Genomic DNA, 16,894 nt, shown 5'->3' on the forward strand with positions numbered 1-16,894 from the left:
TTCAAGCTATTCCAGGAGGATAAACTTAGATGGGATATTGGGAAGGAATTCCTGGCTTGGTGAGGGTTTGTAGGGACTGGAATGGATTTGCCAGAGAAGCTGTGGCTGCTCCTGGATCCCTGGAAGTGTCCAAGGCCAGGTTGGAGCAACCTGGGCCAGTGGAAGGTGTCCTTGCCCATGGCAGGGGTTGGAATGAGATGATCCCTGAGGTCCCTCCCCACCCAAACCATTCCACGCTGACTCTGTGATTTCCATGACCTGCCTCTTTCCCCCCCTGCTGCAGGAGCTCCCCCAGGGGCTGCAGGATGGGGTTTAATCCCAGCTGATCTCGTGGCTGAAGGTCAAGACTAAAGCCAGGAGTGCTCAGGGTCCTGTCACGCTTCGCTTCCATCCCCTCCCATCTCCTCTCAGGTGCTCAAACTGCTGACAAGTGTTTGGAGAGCAACTCCAGGGCTTACAGACTTCCAGACACCGCTGTTTCCACCTCAGATATTATTATTCCCAGCATTAACTTCGTAGTTCTCCTAAAAAACCCAATTTCTGGCAGCGCTGCCTGCGTAACTACATCAATATTTCATTTTCTCCCCTCAGAGTCTCCTGTCACTTTTATTTTTCACCCTCATTCACACGCTAAAACGTTTGAAAACAAGATTCCTGCAAGAGTAACACCTGTCACGTTAAGAACACCATTCCCAAATGTTGTTTAAATACCAAGAGGAGAAAGAAAAACTGATTCAAGAGTCTTTAAACATCAAGAATAACAGCCTGGGTTTATTCACAGCCTTCTCTCCAAGCAAGTGGTGGCTTTGGGGAAGGGATTCAGGTGTCTCTTCTCCCCCATTGCTTTTGAAACCATGAAGTTTTAGGTGAATGTGACACATTTCCAGCAGTGGGAAAGGGAGGAGAGAAACCTGGAGAGGAGAATTTTGTAATTCCTAGAAAGAGATGCTGAGAAATGACAGAGATGTTCCAATGAGAAAACAACACCCTTGGGGCAAATTCCTCCCCATCCTGCCCCTCTCCTCAGACACATTTCAATCAGTTTGCAGCTTCTGATGCAAAACTGTGCTTGGAATTTTCCCCCCTTCTGCAGCTCTAAGAGTGTGAAAAATCTCCATCCAGCTGCTGGGGAGGCAGAACCACCCCCTTGGTTTATACATGAAAAATACAGAATAAAAGGGAGATTAAATCTGGGGTTGCTCTGCCTGGTTTAGGCTTTGATGAGGGGAAATTCTGGACCCACTACTCGGGAAAAATGGTAAATCCATATATTTGCTGGTGAACTTCTGCCTGACTCCTTCAACCTCCAAGATCCATCTGCATTATAGGCAGACCTAAAATAGTCTTCACCTCTCTGATGGAGCTGAAAGGTTTTGGAGCCAGACTGAGCAGGCACTCCAGCCTAAATTTAGTGGTTTAGCAATTTAAAACCAGGGAAAGGCCTTTTTGACACGAGTTGGGAGGGGGTTGTTTTCCCCCAACCTTATGGAACAGCTTTCTCAGCTACTGCAGCAGTAAAAAAACCCATCCAGACTGCAGAGGAAATCCTGTAAATCTTGCTGTGCTGGGCCTTAATTCCCAGAAAGTGTGAACTGAGGTGCAGAAAGACGGTCGTGAACCGAGGGACCAGGAAAACCCTTCTGGAAAAAATACTGATGATGGGAAAAGGAGGGAAGGCTGGAACAGGAAGGAAAGGGGGACTCGGGGAAGGGAGGTGAAACATAAGCAATTAAAATTTCCCCCAAAAGCCCCAACCACTGTTTCCCTGGAGAAATTGGAGCTGGAAGCTGCTTTTTAGGGAAGCCTTGGCTGCCCTTCAGCTCCCTCTATGCAGCCCTTGTCCAATTTATTGCACTTGTGGAACTGATTAGTCCAGAGAGGAACCACCGTCCTGAAAGGGGTTATTGGAGACTCCAGCAATAATCACTTTATTGGGAAGCCCTCCAGGAGGGCAAGGGAAGGTCTGGGCACAGGGAAGGAGCCCTGAGCACACAGACAGCACGAGCAGGGATGGCCTGCAGGGCTTTGGGCACGTGGAACGCAGAGGAAGGGCAGATATTTTATGGGAAATAAAACTGGGGAGCTCTGGGATGAGAAGGACACGTGGAGATTTGAAAACATAACCCAGAGAGCTTCTGCTGGGAGGAAAACCTGTCTCCAGAGCTTGGTGACACACAGGGGTGACATGTGGAATCAGGGAATGCTTTGGGTTGGAAGGGACCTCAAAGATCATCTCATTCCACCCCCTGCCATGGGCAGGGACACCTTCCACTGGCCCAGGTTGCCCCAAGCCCTTTCCAACCTTGGACACTTCCAGGGATCCAGGGGCAGCCACAGCTTCTCTGGCAAATCCATTCCAGTCCCTCCCCATCCTCCCAGCCAGGAATCCCAGGATCCTCTGGGTGAGGATGTTCCAGTAGATGATTCCAATATACCCCATCTCTTTAGTTGTTCTGGTGTGAACCCAAATCCCTGCAGGGCTCGGTCAGAGGGTTTTCCTTCTCCATGGTGTTGCTCTCTGTCCGTTGGCAGCATTCCCTCTGGAAATCCAGGTGTATTCCAGCCCAGAGACAAAGCTTGAAGTGCTCAGTTTGCTCCCTTCCCCCAGGAGAAGCAGAGGTGAGGGAGTTCTGGCCCTCATTGCTGCTCAGGGTGTCGCTCGATTGAAATTCAGAATAAAAGTAAAATTAAGAGGGGAAAAAAAGGAAACTGAGAAAGAAAAACTGCCCCCAACTGGCAGGAGTGATCCAAGTCAGCCCCTTAGAAACTGGGCCTGCTCTCATGTCATTCCCGCTCCCAAATCCATCCTGGATTCACTCCCAGATTTGTTTGTCCTGCCCAGGACTCGACCAACTCCATGTGGAGCTGCACAAACTGGACCTGGATCGCCCAGTTTGGACCCAGATTCCACTGGAAAGCAAAACTCCCACCTCCGAGGACCTGGAGGAGACAACTGGGGAGGGGGAACTCGGAGAGGAGACCTCAAAATAACAACCCCCAGCCAGGTTTATTTCCATCCCAGCAGGTCAAAAAAGAGACTTTTTATTATTCTTTGACCGGAGGATGAAGGGAAAGGGGGTGGTTTCAACCCCCACGTGGCAGAACAATGATATTCCTTCACAAGAAGTTCATTATTCCCGAAATCCTCACGTGCTTCCCATTGGCTCTGCCCTTGTGCTCCTTGAATTCCCTCTCAGATTAATTCTGTCCAAGAAAGGGAAGTTCAACCAGCAGGATTTCATAAACACTTTTGCAGACCCACAAATCTTTCACCGGAGCTCAAAGGGAAATGAATTTGTTCCATAAATCTTGGGATAAACTCCATGTTTGGGAGCCTTCCTGGTTTATGTGGCAGGGCTGGGCAGAGCCACAGATTGGTCTCGTGGAAATTCTAGTTTCATCCCAACACCTGCCTTCAAAATACCAGCCAACACTTCAAAATGAGGAAATTCCAGGGGTCAGGTGGCCGTGAAATAACGCCAGGAAAACAGGGAACGTTGTTGTTGTTGTTGTTATTATTATTATTTTGGGTTGTTTGCCAAAGCTTCAAAAAAAAATATTAGTTTCGAATAAAACCAAGTTTTTTGTTCAACTCAGAGAAGGCAGGGGAGTCAATCCCTCAGGCTGGATTAATGAGATTAAAAATGAAAGCCTTAATGACTTCACTGGGGATCAGCTTAGAAGAAAAATGAACCTGTTGCAGAGTTATCAAATCCTCTCAAATTAATGAGCTTGAAAACAGAAGCTTCGCTTCCTCCTGGCAGTTTCTGGTCGAAGTGGCTGCAAAACCATCAGAATTTTTATTTGTCCACCCTCCCAGACTGCATTTTCCCAACCAATTTTCTATTTCCACCCCAAAGACTTGTGGCTTTTATTGCCACTACTTCTCTCCTGTGCAAGTGTGCAGCTCCAATTCCCAGGATCAGATTGTGGGATCCTCTGGCCCAACATTTGGGGCTCATCACCTTTTGTTCCATAGGATGGATGGGCATTTCCACAGAAGAAAGTGCCCAAAATGTGCTTTTTTTTTTTTTTTTTGCTCCTTGGTTGCTGTTGTGACCATTGTTTTTGTCACCCCTGCACTGAGGATTGAATGGTTTGGGTTTTGCTGGCTGGAAAACCTTCCCAGTTTGTCATTCCATCTTTCCAAACGGGAATCCATCATTGGAACCCTCAGGAGCAGAATGGATCCTACAAATAAGACAATAAAACCTGAGAGAATCTGCTGAAAGGAGGATTTACAGGGAAATTCCCTCTGGAATTTAGACACCTTCAGTGTCTAAACCAGTTCCAGGCTCCCTCTGGAATCACTCAGGGGACAATCACATCGTTTCCGTGGGAAATCTATCCCATGATGGGAATAAAGACCTTAGGACAGGCCTAACTTGCCTGTCAGAGTAGGCCCAGCTCAGATGTCCAGCTTAGGGAAGACAAATCTCCTGCCCTGGGGTCTCCTGGTTGGGAGGACTCGGCCCTTGGGAATGTTTTTTGGTGTTCCAGGCCCGGAATGGATCCGGAGCTTTTGCGATCCGACCCTTCGGATTCCACGTCAGGCCTTTGGATTTTGGGCCCCGCGGTTTTGGGGCTTAAAGTCAAGCAAAAGGACCGGGCAGGAACTTTGGAACTTTGGATTTTAGGCCCCACGTTTTGATCCTTCAAATCAGGAGAAAGGACCAGGGAGAACTTTGTGACCCCTAAAAAGCTGTCAGTGTTCTGGGGGCACAAATGTGGGAATATTCAGTGTAATCCAGGAGAATCTTTCCTCTTTCAGTAACGTTTTCCCTTGTCCATCCAGCTCCTCCCATCTCCTGCAAAAAAACAAGGCAGAGGTGATGGAATGACATCCCTTTCCCTGCCAAAATTCCTGGAGAAATCAATATTTTCCATGATCAGCACTTGAATCCATGGCTCCAGATCTTTGGGTGTGCACAGCAAGTCCTTCAATCTCCCACATCCCTGTCCTGAATTCCAAGAGAGTCCTTAAAGCCTCCCTTGAAATGAGACTCAGAGCTTAATTTTTTAAGCCTATTAAGTGTAATAAATATAAAAAATATATATTAAAATGTACATTTAATATATATAAAAATATAATATATACAAAATATATAATATCTACAAAATATATCATATATATTATGCATACTATATATAATACATATTATATATTCATGTATTATATTATATACATATATAATACACGTATATACATATATGAGATATATATATATGCATATATGCATATAATAAAGATAATATATGCTATATATTTTATATATAACATATATATATAATATATTTTATATATTATATATAGTACATAGAATATATATGAAGTATATTACATATTTGATCTATTAAATATATATATAATAGATATAATATATAGTATGAAATATATTTTATATATTCTATATTTTATTTTATATAAAATATTTATTATAGTATATATAAAATCTATATTATATGTTATATGTATTTCACACATACATTATATAATATATATTCTATGAGTTATATATGTAAAATATAAAATATATTAAAAAATAAAAAATATATAAAGTATATACGTAATATATATTTAAAAATATCAGTGTGCAGCATGGTTTGATCTTCTTATTTCCTGTTGCCTCAGTGCATAACAAGACCAGGATAATTTAAATTTCAGAGGAACCATGGAAGTCATTTAATCCAACCCCTTCCCCAGAGCTGAAGGTGCTGTCAAAGATACCTCAGGGAGCAGTTCTTGCTCCAAAGGGTTTATGTGGTGAAAACAAGAGGGAAAAGGACAATCCTCCCCTAATTACATGTATTTTATTGCTCCAAGCCCTGTCCAACCTGGCCTTGGACACTCCCAGGCCTGGGGCAGCCACAGCTTCTCTGGGAAAACTGTGCCAGGGCCTCCCCCCATCACCATTTGATGGAGAGGACGTGGACAAGAGGTCAAACTGCAAAGCTTTGTGGCCAGGCCCTTCTGGAGAAGGTGTTTTCCATCCAGAGCTCACAGCCCACGTGTTCTCACGTGGCAAATGTTCCCTAAAAGTCGTGGATCCTTTCTGTCCCGTCTCCCTGGAGCTGGCTGGTTTTCCAGCCTGTCTCCACACGTGTTCCAAAGGTGTCCTGCCTTCAGACCCCGGTCCTGCTCCCCTTTGGGTCACGGCCTCGCTTCAGGATTTGCTGTTTGACCCCACGGGTGTCACAGAACCCTCCCTCCCTCCAGATGGCCAAGGTGGGAAGACTGAGGTAGTTCCACCTCTTTTTGACATCTGTGGCATCTGGTGGCCTTCGGGGAGGTGTCTTCCCCGCTACAGGACTTGATGGAGGCCATCAGAAAGCTTAGATCACCTCTGGAAAGCAATCCAGGCTCTTGGCAGGGGGAATTCCTTCCAGGCATGGACTGCAGGGCCAGGAATGTTTTTACAGCCGCGGATGTCCAATGACTCCAAGCGGAAGAGACCTCGTGACCTTCTGAGCAGCCCCCAACAAGTGAATAATCATCTTTGTAGAGAACAGAGGGTCAAAGGAAGGCAGGGATGGGAGATCTTAGCCTGGAAACACCCCCCAAAAAACCCTGGAACCCACTGACATCACATGGGAGGGTGGGAGGGAACGAGCCTTCCCGGCACGAGGAGGGATGTTCTGGGTCACATGGAAACAACAACTCAGTTCTGAGGGAAATCATCTGCTTCAGTTCATGGGAACAGGGATTTTTCTCACTCTCCCTGGGTTCAAACATTAATTCTTGGGGGGTCTTTTTTTTTTTTTTTTTTGCTTGGTTTTTATTCTGGTGAGAGAACACTGTGCACCTGAAAGGGATGTTCCAACTCCAACCAGCGTCCAAGCTCTGAGTGAACCAAATTTCCCAGAGAAGCTGTGGCTGCCCCTGGATCCCTGGAAGTGTCCAAGGCCAGGTTGGACAGGGCTTGGAGCAACCTGGGCTAGTGGAAGGTGTCCCTGCCCATGGCAGGGGGTGGAATGAGATGATCTTTAAGTCCCTTCCAACCCACACCATTCTGGGATTCTATGAAACAGCATTTTCTCCAGACACAATGAATTCCTTGTGTCTTTCCCAAGGAAAACAATCAACTGTCACCTCTTCCCATCCTACTCCTTGCTCTTCTCAGCAGGTTCTACCTTTCCCATCAGATGGTCCAATGGATCCACAGCTCGTTAATCCAATCTCTACTCTAGGAACTCTTGACCCTCCTGCCTCACCTTGTCTACCCTTGGGAACTCCATGTCCCCATTTTGTAGCAGAAGACGTCTCCCTTCCCCAAGAACCTTGGAAATAAAGCCTAAACCCAAGGAAAATGCTGCACCTTGCAAGAATCCCTCCATTTTTAGCAAGTTTAATAATAACTTTTCCTGGTGGCCATCGGAGCCATCTGGAAAAGGAGGCACCTCATAACCAGAGAGCTGAGGAGAATTTGGTTGTCTGGTTGCCATGAATCTTTCCGTGTTTCACAGGGAAGGGTGGGGACAGGAATGTTGGATTTATCAGCCCTGGTGTGGGCTGCTCACCTCCCACGTGCTCCACGCTCCAGCAGACGCCGAAATCCCTCACTGGGCTCCCTGTTCCCGTTTCCAGCAGGGAAAGGGTCACCTTTCCGACCAGATGTTCCCTTGGACACGCACAGTGGGATGTCCTGTGTCCCCACAAGAGTAGCTGCAGCCAGCGATGGTCCCCTCACTCCACCAGCAAGGAGGACCTGGCTTGGGTGAAGCAGATTTCAGGAATTCTCCCTTCTTCCCACTTGGATTCGAGTGCACTGAGCCGCCCTTGGTCCAGCACATCCATAGGATGTGACGAAGCCCAGGAGCTCATGAGAAAAGTCTTGTCAAGCACCCACAGGCTGGCAGAGGGCAGAGGGAAGATTCTCTCCCTGGAAGTGCGGGATGAGGGGGAGGGAAATAAAACCTCGGCTGCTCCCCGTTGCCCTCCGGGAGAGCACAGGGTGATCTCCTCCTCCTGGAACGGGTCACACGAAGGGGCTGGTGCTGCCTGTCTGTCCTGCCGTGATACCCTCACCTCTCCTGGCCTGGGATTCACCCCGAGGGCACAGCAGCCCCTGGGAGGGCAGAGCAGTGGGCAAGGGAACACTCAGAGGGCAGCAGATGGGAATTTGTGGCAGCTCCAGGTGTGCTCCAGCAGAACATCACAGAATCACTTGGGTTGGGAAAGACCTTTAAGGTCATCGAGCCCAACCACCCCCCAGCACTGCCAAGGCCACCACTGCCCCGTGTCCCCAGGTGCCACATCCACAGGGCTTTGGAATCCCTCCAGGGATGGGGACCCCAGTGGAGGAGCCGAAACCCAGGTGTGAGCAGAAAGGAACTTGGTGGGTCTATGCAGCAAACCTTGGGCAACAGAGGCTGAGAGAAATCCCATGATCTGAAGGACTGGACCTTCCTCACCAGACCAACCATGTGGATTAACCTGGCTCCTGCAGCAGGATAAGGAAGGACTCTGAGATGAAGTTATCAAACCGTGCTGAAACCCCTTTGTTTTCTTCCCCCCCATGTAATCCTGGTTAAGGGAAATATTAATCAATTGTGTAACTGGAGCAGAAACCTGTATAATCCTCTAGTTAACATAAAGCCATCCCCTAATTAACATAACTCATCCTCCTTATTAACATGGCCAGCCCCCAAGACCCTTAAATTGCACTCCAGTGTTCAATAAAGTATTCCAGTTTCCACCTCCATATCTGGGATCATCTTGGCTTTCTGGACCCTTATACCCCACTCATGCCCTGGGCAACCTGGGAAGGGGAAGGGCAAAAGTATTGCCTGAAAAATGCTTTTAGCACAGCACAGGCTGGTTAAAGGGGATTGAAGATAATCCCCCTCCTGTGGATCGATGTATATTTAATTTTGCTTTCCCCAATTTTAGTTGGGTTTGTGCTCCAACCTCCCAGCCCATGGATCCCCCCTGTGCCTGATGCCCACCTCATCCCCCACCCCAGAGCACTGAGTGCCACATCCAGGCCTTCCTTGGGCACCTCCAGGGCTGGGCACTCCAAACCTCCCTGGGCAGCCCCTGCCAAGGCCTCACCACCCTTTCCAAGGAGAAATTTTCCCGAATAACCAGCTTGACCCTCCCCTGGCACAGCTTGAGGCTGTTTTCCTTGTTCCCTGGGAGCAGAGCCCGACCCCTCCTCGGCTCCCCCCTCCTGTCAGGGGGTTGCAGAGCCAGAAGGTCCCCCCTGAGCCTCCTTTTCTCCAGGTTGAGCCCCCCCAGCTCCCTCAGCCCCTTCCCAGCTCCCTTCCCTTCCCTGGACACGCTCCAGCCCCTCATCCTGCACCAGTGAGGAGCCACATGAAGGGCAGAGAGGAGGATTCCTGTTGTCACAACTCACAAGATGCTCCAGGCCCCGCAGGAGAGCCGAGGGATGACATCACAGCCCACGAATTCCTTCTTGCTGATTCTTTATTTGCAAACACGTTTGCTGGCCAAGCTAAAGCTGGGTGACAAATGGAGCCAGTGCCCTGACCCCGGATGACTCAGAGGAGAGGGGAGTGAAAATACGGCGACGTTGCGAAACAACCGCGGTTATTTTGGGGAGAGAGGTTTGCACGGAGAACCGAGGCTTTCATGGCACGGATGGGGAGCAGGACCATGTGTTAATGATCACCAGGGACTCTGGAGAGCTTTGCTGGATCCACGGGGTGGCCTGAAGGGAGACGTGGAGCGGGTGAGACCACTCAGCTGAGCCACGGAGTGGGAGATGTTTGCCCAAGACCACACAGCCTGGAAAGAGGCACTTCTTTGCCTTCCAGGGCGAGTGGTTGACTTTGGTGCAGAAGAATTCCACCAGTGGTGATTGCTTATGCAAATGCCCTTTTTAATTCAAAGCAGGCCCGGATTTGCTGTTGATATTTTTATTAGTTGTGCTGTTCCAGCCTCGAGGATCCAGAAATGCGGCACGGGGCGAGATTTCATTTCATTCCTTTTGGATTTCTTTTATTAGGCACAAGCCAGGTGAGCTTTCCTGCCTGGGAGAGTTTCTCTCCACCTGGGTGGAGATAAAAAAAAAATCCCTGGGGTAAAAAAATCCCTGGGGTAAAAAAAATCCCCGGGATAAAAAAATTCCACGGAACATATTTATTTCTATCACGACTGGCTTTTGCTTCTCTTTCACCACAAGGGAAATCTTCTCATCAGAGCAGCTGGAAACAAACCAAAAAAACAAACAAAACAAAAAAAAAATTTGAGCAAAAAGCAACTTAAAAAAGATCAGGGCAGGGGGTGGAAAGAGAGGGTCTTTCTGACAAGTGGAAATATTCCACGGAGCATCTTTCCGAAGAGGGAATGTTTCAGTTCCTGTTTAAAAGCCTTCCAAGCAGGTCTGCTCTTAATAGAGAGAGGTTGTGGTGTCCCCCCCGGAATTAATTGTCACGACAGCCCTTGTCTCCCAACATCTGCTCCCCACGGCCCAGCTGCGTCAAGAAGCCGGGAAACTCCTCTTTTGGGAAAGCCATCCTGCAGCGTGGCTTTTCCTGGCTCTAAACCATTCCAGCTGGGAGCAGGGAGCGGTGGCAGAGGGACAGGGCAGGGAGGAGGAAGCTCTGATGATCCACAACCCTTTTCCCTGAGAGCTGGTTGCAGCTTGTGAACGCCCAGGTGGAGCAGGGGAGCGGGAATGGGTGAAGTGTCCTCGAGTCTTTGGAGCTGGGCTGGTGATTGGTTTTTTCTGGGAATGATGTCCCAGCCTTCCCAGCATCTCCCTTCTGTGACAACACCATATTTTTGAAAGATACTCCAACCAGGAGATGCATTTCATCTTTCCTTCACCAGCAAATGAGTCCCTCCAGGTCATTTAAACAGAACAAGGGGAAGTTTAGGTGGGACATTGGGAAGGAATTCCTGGCTGGGAGGGTGGGGAGGCCCTGGCACAGGTTGCCCCATCCCTGGAAGTGTCCAAGGCCAGGTTGGAGCAACCTGGGCTAGTGGAATGGTTCAGCACAGTCTGGTCCAGAACCTGAGCACATCACAGGATGGACTCAGCTCCAAAAGTCCCCAGGGTAGATGGTGACTGCACAACTCCCATGGAAACAAGCAGGAAATCCCAGAATCCCAGAATCATTGGGGTTGGAAGAGACCTTCACCACCATCCAGTCCAACCCAGCACCAGCACAACCACGTCCCAAGGTGCCACATCCAGCTGCCTCTGGAACACTTCCAGACGTGGTGACTCCACCACCACCCCGGGACACTTGTTCCAATCCTGACCACTCCTGCAGGGAAAACAAATCCTCATTTCTCACCTGCCCCTCCCCTGGCCCAACCTGAGGCCATTCCCTCTCATCCTTCCACTCCCCCCTTCTGTCAGGGACATGTAGGGAGCCAGAAGGTCCCTCCTGAGCCCCCCATTTCTCCCACCTAAACCCCCCCAGCCCTGGGCTGCTGTTGGGGGTGATTCATATTTCCTACTTGAATCACAGGCTCAGGAACATCCTGAGCTGGAAGGGACCCACAAGGATTGGGATGAAACCAATCACACCCTTGGCTTCATTACACGTATTGATGAACTTCCAATGAAGGGTTTCCAGGGTGGCTGGAAACATCCCAAACTTCTTCCTTGTCAACACCCAGCCTAAGCCAGGATGGATCCCTCCCGTTTTCTGTGATCCACAGGGCCAGCAGAGCAAGGAGAAGCCCTGCAGGACTCGGGAAAACCATCCCCCTGCTCCAGCTTTGTGGTGGAGACATTCCTGCCGTCTGGCACTGGGGAGGAGGAGGATTTTAAATCCAGGCAGGGGAAGCAGAGCAATCCCAAATCCCATTCCTGTCCTGCAGGAGGCCATCCCAGCCCCAGTTATCACTCACACACACTCAGCCCTTCTCGGGGAGCTCCGAGCAGGGAGCACATCTTGCCTCCACATTTTTTTGCCGTTGGAATTGGGATGCATCACATCCAGCTGTGCCTCCAGAAATCCAGATCTGCTGCGGGCTGAGGGCTCTGCTCCTCCCTCCCAGCCTGTGCCTATTATCAGACTCAAATTCCACTCCTTTTTTTGGGATTTGGATGCGAAGAGGCTCCAAGATCAAACCCAAAAGGTCCAGAAGTGCGTTTTTCCGCGTCCCACCAGTCTCTCCGTGTTTGGCAAAGGGGTTTGGCAAGGGCACTCACACAGATGGTGGAAAACTAATCCCACTCCAAATTCTGTGCCTTAAAAAGAGGGACAGGGATGATCTGGTCCCACAGCCACGTCCTGGTGACACAGGGATTGGGATGGACCTTCCAGCAGGGTTTTCCACCTGCTCATTTGCATTTATCCCAATCCAACCAGGAAGAACCAACCAAACGAGCTTCAGCTTCACAGGTATTGTTGGCAAAAAGGTCCAGAACTGAGTTTTTCCATGTTCCAACAGTTTCTCCATGTTTGGCAAAGACTTTTGGTGAAGGAGAAAAAGGAAAAGGGAAAGGGAAAGGGAAAGGGAAAGGGAAAGGAAAAGGAAAAGGAAAAGGAAAAGGAAAGGAAAAGGAAAAGGAAAGGAAAAGGAAAAAGGAAAAGGAAAAGAAAGGAAAAGGAAAAGGAAAGGAAAAGGAAAAGGAAAAGGAAAAGGAAAAGGAAAAGAAAAAAAGAAAAAAAGAAAAAGAAAAAGAAAAGAAAAAGAAAAAGAAAAAGAAAAAGAAAAAGAAAGAAAAAGAAAAAGAAAAGAAAAAGAAAAAGAAAAAGAAAAAGAAAAAGAAAAAGAAAAAGAAAAAGAAAAAGAGAAAAAGAAAAAGAAAAAGAGAAGGAAAAAGAAAAATAAGGAGGAAATAAGACCTGTTTAAAAAGCACAAGGAGCTTTTAAAACCCCAAAACTCTCTCCCAAAGTTGAGCTTTCAGAAGGACACACTGTTTGTCCTTCTCTTTCTTGGAGCAGTATCGTTTTCCATGGATGCTGGTGTGGAAGCAGGGAAGAGCTTGGCCAAGGACTGTCCCCGGAGTGCCACAGTCAGGGCAACGTCTCTGGGACATTCATTGATCAGGGATTGACAGGAGAGGAAAACACAGGCAAAAACCAAAGGAAAAGCAGCAGATTGGCTGCTCTGCAGGAATCATCCCAGTGGATTGTTTATTCCGAATTTAAACATGGCAAAATCTGCCTCACTCCGGCTTTGAGATCATCTTTGCAGCCTCCTGTGTCCAACCACTCCAGAAGAATCTGGAGACCCATCCAAGGCCACTTCCCCTGGAAACCCAGCCCAAATCCTTTCAGCTTTTGCCAGACCAGGATAGTCCTTAATGTCCCAGAGTCAGGACACTGATCCAGCACCTGGGCTGGGAATGTGGGATTGCTGCTCTGGAAGGAGCATCTCCACCAAACATCTGATGGGGGGGGGGATGGAGCTGCTCCCCCAGCCCCTTCCTGGTGCTCCTGGCACGTCACGGATTCGGGATCATTTAATGCTCTGAAGGGATTTTAACCTGCTAAACTCCTTTACTTCCCCCTGAAGAACGTGCCACACATTGACCCTGTGCTCCTTCACCACAAAATTAAGGATTTTTATGACATCAGCACAAAAGTAAGAGGAACAAACTCCAGTTTTAGCCCTCTCTGTGGGACAAGGAATTAAGTCAGGAATAACCACAGTCAGACCTTTAATTCCCTGCCAGGAATGACGTCCCTGATTTATTATTTCTGTTGGTTTTCTTTCATTTTGTGTATTTTTAGCTCCCCACTCGTTGACACAAAGCAGTGAAGCACCACCAGGGTGTGGTTTTGGGGTGAGGAAGTGACTGCTCCGAGATGATCCAGCAAATCCTGACATGAAATCCCACTCTCAGCCCTAATTAGTCCATCAGTGAGGAGCTCAAGAGCTTGGATGAAAGCAAATTATCCTCCTGTTAAAAGAAAATCATCCTTCAGGCCACTGGAGTTGGTCTCCTTGGCCAAGGGAGGAGAAACTCTGATCACTCCCATTCCAGCAGCGTTTTTACATCTGATCAAATTGTCATTTTTAGTGTCATTTTTGAGTGTTTTCTCCTCAAATAACTGCTCTGGAAAATGAGAGTGACCTAAATAACAATAAGGTGGCATCAAAGTGGAGTGGGGATGTCACTACATTCCTTCACTTCTCAGTCCTGTGTCATCTCGGGACCAGGGTTATTTAATATCATTGATAGTCATTTAATATTAAACAGCAGGTAAATTTAATATTAAACAGCAGGTAAATTTAATATTAAACAGCAGATAAATTTAAAATTAAACAGCAGGTAAATTTAAAATTAAACAGCAGGCAAATTTAAAATTAAACAGCAGGTAAATTTAATATTAAACAGCAGGTGAATTTAATATTAAACAGATTAATTAATATTAATCTCCCCATCACTGACATCAAACAAAGGGGCCAAGGGCAGTCTCAGTGTCTTTGCAGGTGACTCCAGGGTGGGTGGGGCAGGGACACACCTGGAGGACGAGATTCCATCCACAGGGACCTGGATGAGCTCGAGGAGAAACCATGGGAGTCTCCCAAGGTTTCACGAGGCCAAGGTCAAGGTGCTGCTCTTGGCTCAGAATAATGCCCAGGATCAATCCATGCTGGGGCTGAACTGATGGAGAGCCCTGAGGAGAAGGATTTGGGAATGCTGATGCTCAGAAATCCCACTTGTCCCGGGCTGATCCCAACCCCACTGCAGGGCTCATTTCTCCAAGGAAACCCCACAGAGAGCAAATGCCTTGATTCCAGCATTCAGGATTTGAGCCTGGATCCTTCCTGCCTAATTTTGGATTGGTTTTTAATCAATTAATTAATGAAGTGTGGGGGAATAGAGTCTCAGGCAGAGCTTTGGCCTCTCTCATTAGCCCCGGGTGGAGGCCAAGGGATAAAAACATTTTTCACTGATGTTTCTGGGGCAACTCTTGTGGGACACAGATGGTTTGAGCATCTTCTTCACACCCCCAACCTCCCTGAAGTGCTGCTGGTGCCTCCAGGTGGTGACACAAGAGGTGTTTGTGGGGCTCTTTTAAGAGCAATCAGTGATATTTGATAGGGTATTATTTTTTTATGCCTACAAAGGCCTTTTTTTATTCCCACTGATCCTGAATTAGTGTCATCAAAGTGTCCAGGCTGTGGGATAGGAGGACTTTGAGTGTCACCACTCAGAGGTTGGGCTGTAAGAGCATTTACAGGATACAACACAACTCAATCCATGGATGAACAACAAACTCCAAAGTATCCTGACCTGTACAAGCTGAAAAAAGAGGATGAGCTCCAAGGGCTGGAATGTTTCACACAGGAAGAGAAGATGAACCCAGTGAAGATGAGGCAGATTCCCACCAGTTGCCCTACATACTCCATCAGAATTCCCAGAGGCTGCCAGAGGAGAAGGAACTTGGCTTGGAATTGCCACCAAGGCTGTGCAGCACCTCCTAAATTGCATCTAATACCCAAAATTCTTTTCATGTGCTCCTCAGGGTGGTCCTGATTGCAGTGAGAGAATGGAATTGTGATGCCAGGGAAAGAAGGGGAGGGATGGGAGCCATTCCATCCATTCCATCCCTGCTGATTGGCACAGGAACATCAATTCCTGAGTTTCTATTTAGTGAGACTGGAGGGAACAGAGAACAAGAGTTCAGATAAAGTCGTTTTAGGGGGTAATGGGAACAACAATGTTCTTACCAATAAAGGCTGCAATGGCCCAAGGCTGGAAAGGGAAAATGAAATCCAAGTTGCAGCTTTTCATGTCCCAGTTCCCCAGGAGAGTTTGTTTGCAGGGGAACATTTCCAGGCTCCTGCTGCTCTGCAGTTACAACAGGGAGACCTTGTGCAAGTTTGTGGTGGGCAGAGCACACCCCAAAACCACTTGGCCACCTTCAAAAATGCGACAAAGAGGGGTTTGTTCCCTTTTAACTTGACAAAAAGGAGAAGGAGTGATAAGAGCGAGATAAAGACCCGACAGTGGGGGTGAAATAGGGAGGTGTGTTTGCTCTGGCTGTGAACAGCCTCTCTAACACATTTAAAGCAGAATTTAACCCCACTTTAAAACTCATTAGCACACAAATGAGTGCACCACTAACAGTCCACTGAGGAGTGGGGAAGTCTGGAGACATCTCCCTGTAAATCATGCAGACACCCAGATTTCCGGGATTGATCCGGTCCTTCCATCGCAGACAAACATTTTCCCAAGCAGCATCACTCCTGCAAATATTTGCAAACCACAAAAAGAGCAAACCATTATAAATCAGTCTGGCTGTAATTGTGCCTTTGCACCGTTCCAACTGCTCTGCTCTGGGGCACCAGGCTCTCAGGAAAAGCCAGGAATCAGCTGAATTCCTACGAGGAGTGATCCAGGATCTCCAGACGTGCTTTGTCAGCCACCAAAGGCTTCTCTACGTGTGTCCAAACTTATAAAAAAGCAGGGATTTGGAACGGGCTCTAGAAACCTTCCCAGAGGAATTCAGCAACAGCAGGAGGACGTGGAGCTGCTGGAGAGAGCCCAGAGGAGGCCCCGGAGCTGCTGCCAGGGCTGGAGCCCCTCTGCTCTGGAGCCAGGCTGGGAGAGCTGGGGGGGTTCCGCTGGAGAAGAGAAGGAACCAGGGAGAGCTGAGAGCCCCTTGCAGGGCCTGAAGGGGCTCCAGGAGAGCTGGAGAGGGACTGGGGACAAGGGATGGAGGGACAGGACACAGGGAATGGCTTCAAGCTGAAAGAGGATAAATTTAGTTGGGATACTGGGAAGGAATTCTTGGCTTGGTGAGGGTGGGAAGGAACTGGAATGGATTTGCCAGAGAAGCTGTGGCTGCCCCTGGATCCCTGGAAGTGTCCAAGGCCAGGTTGGAGCAACCTGGGCTAGTGGAAGGTGTCCCTGCCCATGGCAGGGAGTGGGAACTAAATCATCTTTGAAGTCTCTTTAAACCCAAACCATTCTGGGATTCTATGATTCCAATGGCTTTGTGCTTCTGGAA

At 48.1% G+C, this 16,894-nt stretch overlaps 1 long non-coding RNA gene across 2 annotated transcripts; it reads right to left on the reverse strand.

Annotated features, from left to right (window-relative positions):
- Positions 1 to 7,330: 7,330 nt before the first annotated feature.
- Positions 7,331 to 9,088, reverse strand: LOC116792611. 2 transcript variants are annotated; one of them, XR_004359202.1, is made up of 3 exons: positions 8,698 to 9,088; positions 8,356 to 8,441; positions 7,331 to 7,880 (listed from the first exon to the last, which is right to left on the reverse strand). It is a non-coding gene; the product is annotated as an uncharacterized LOC116792611 (long non-coding RNA). The 2 variants fall into 2 exon arrangements; XR_004359201.1 differs by having other exon boundaries at positions 8,356 to 9,088.
- Between the last annotated feature and the right edge of the window lie 7,806 nt (positions 9,089 to 16,894).

The sequence above is a fragment of the Chiroxiphia lanceolata genome, chromosome 1, assembly GCF_009829145.1.
Source record: "Chiroxiphia lanceolata isolate bChiLan1 chromosome 1, bChiLan1.pri, whole genome shotgun sequence".
NCBI lineage: Eukaryota > Metazoa > Chordata > Aves > Passeriformes > Pipridae > Chiroxiphia > Chiroxiphia lanceolata.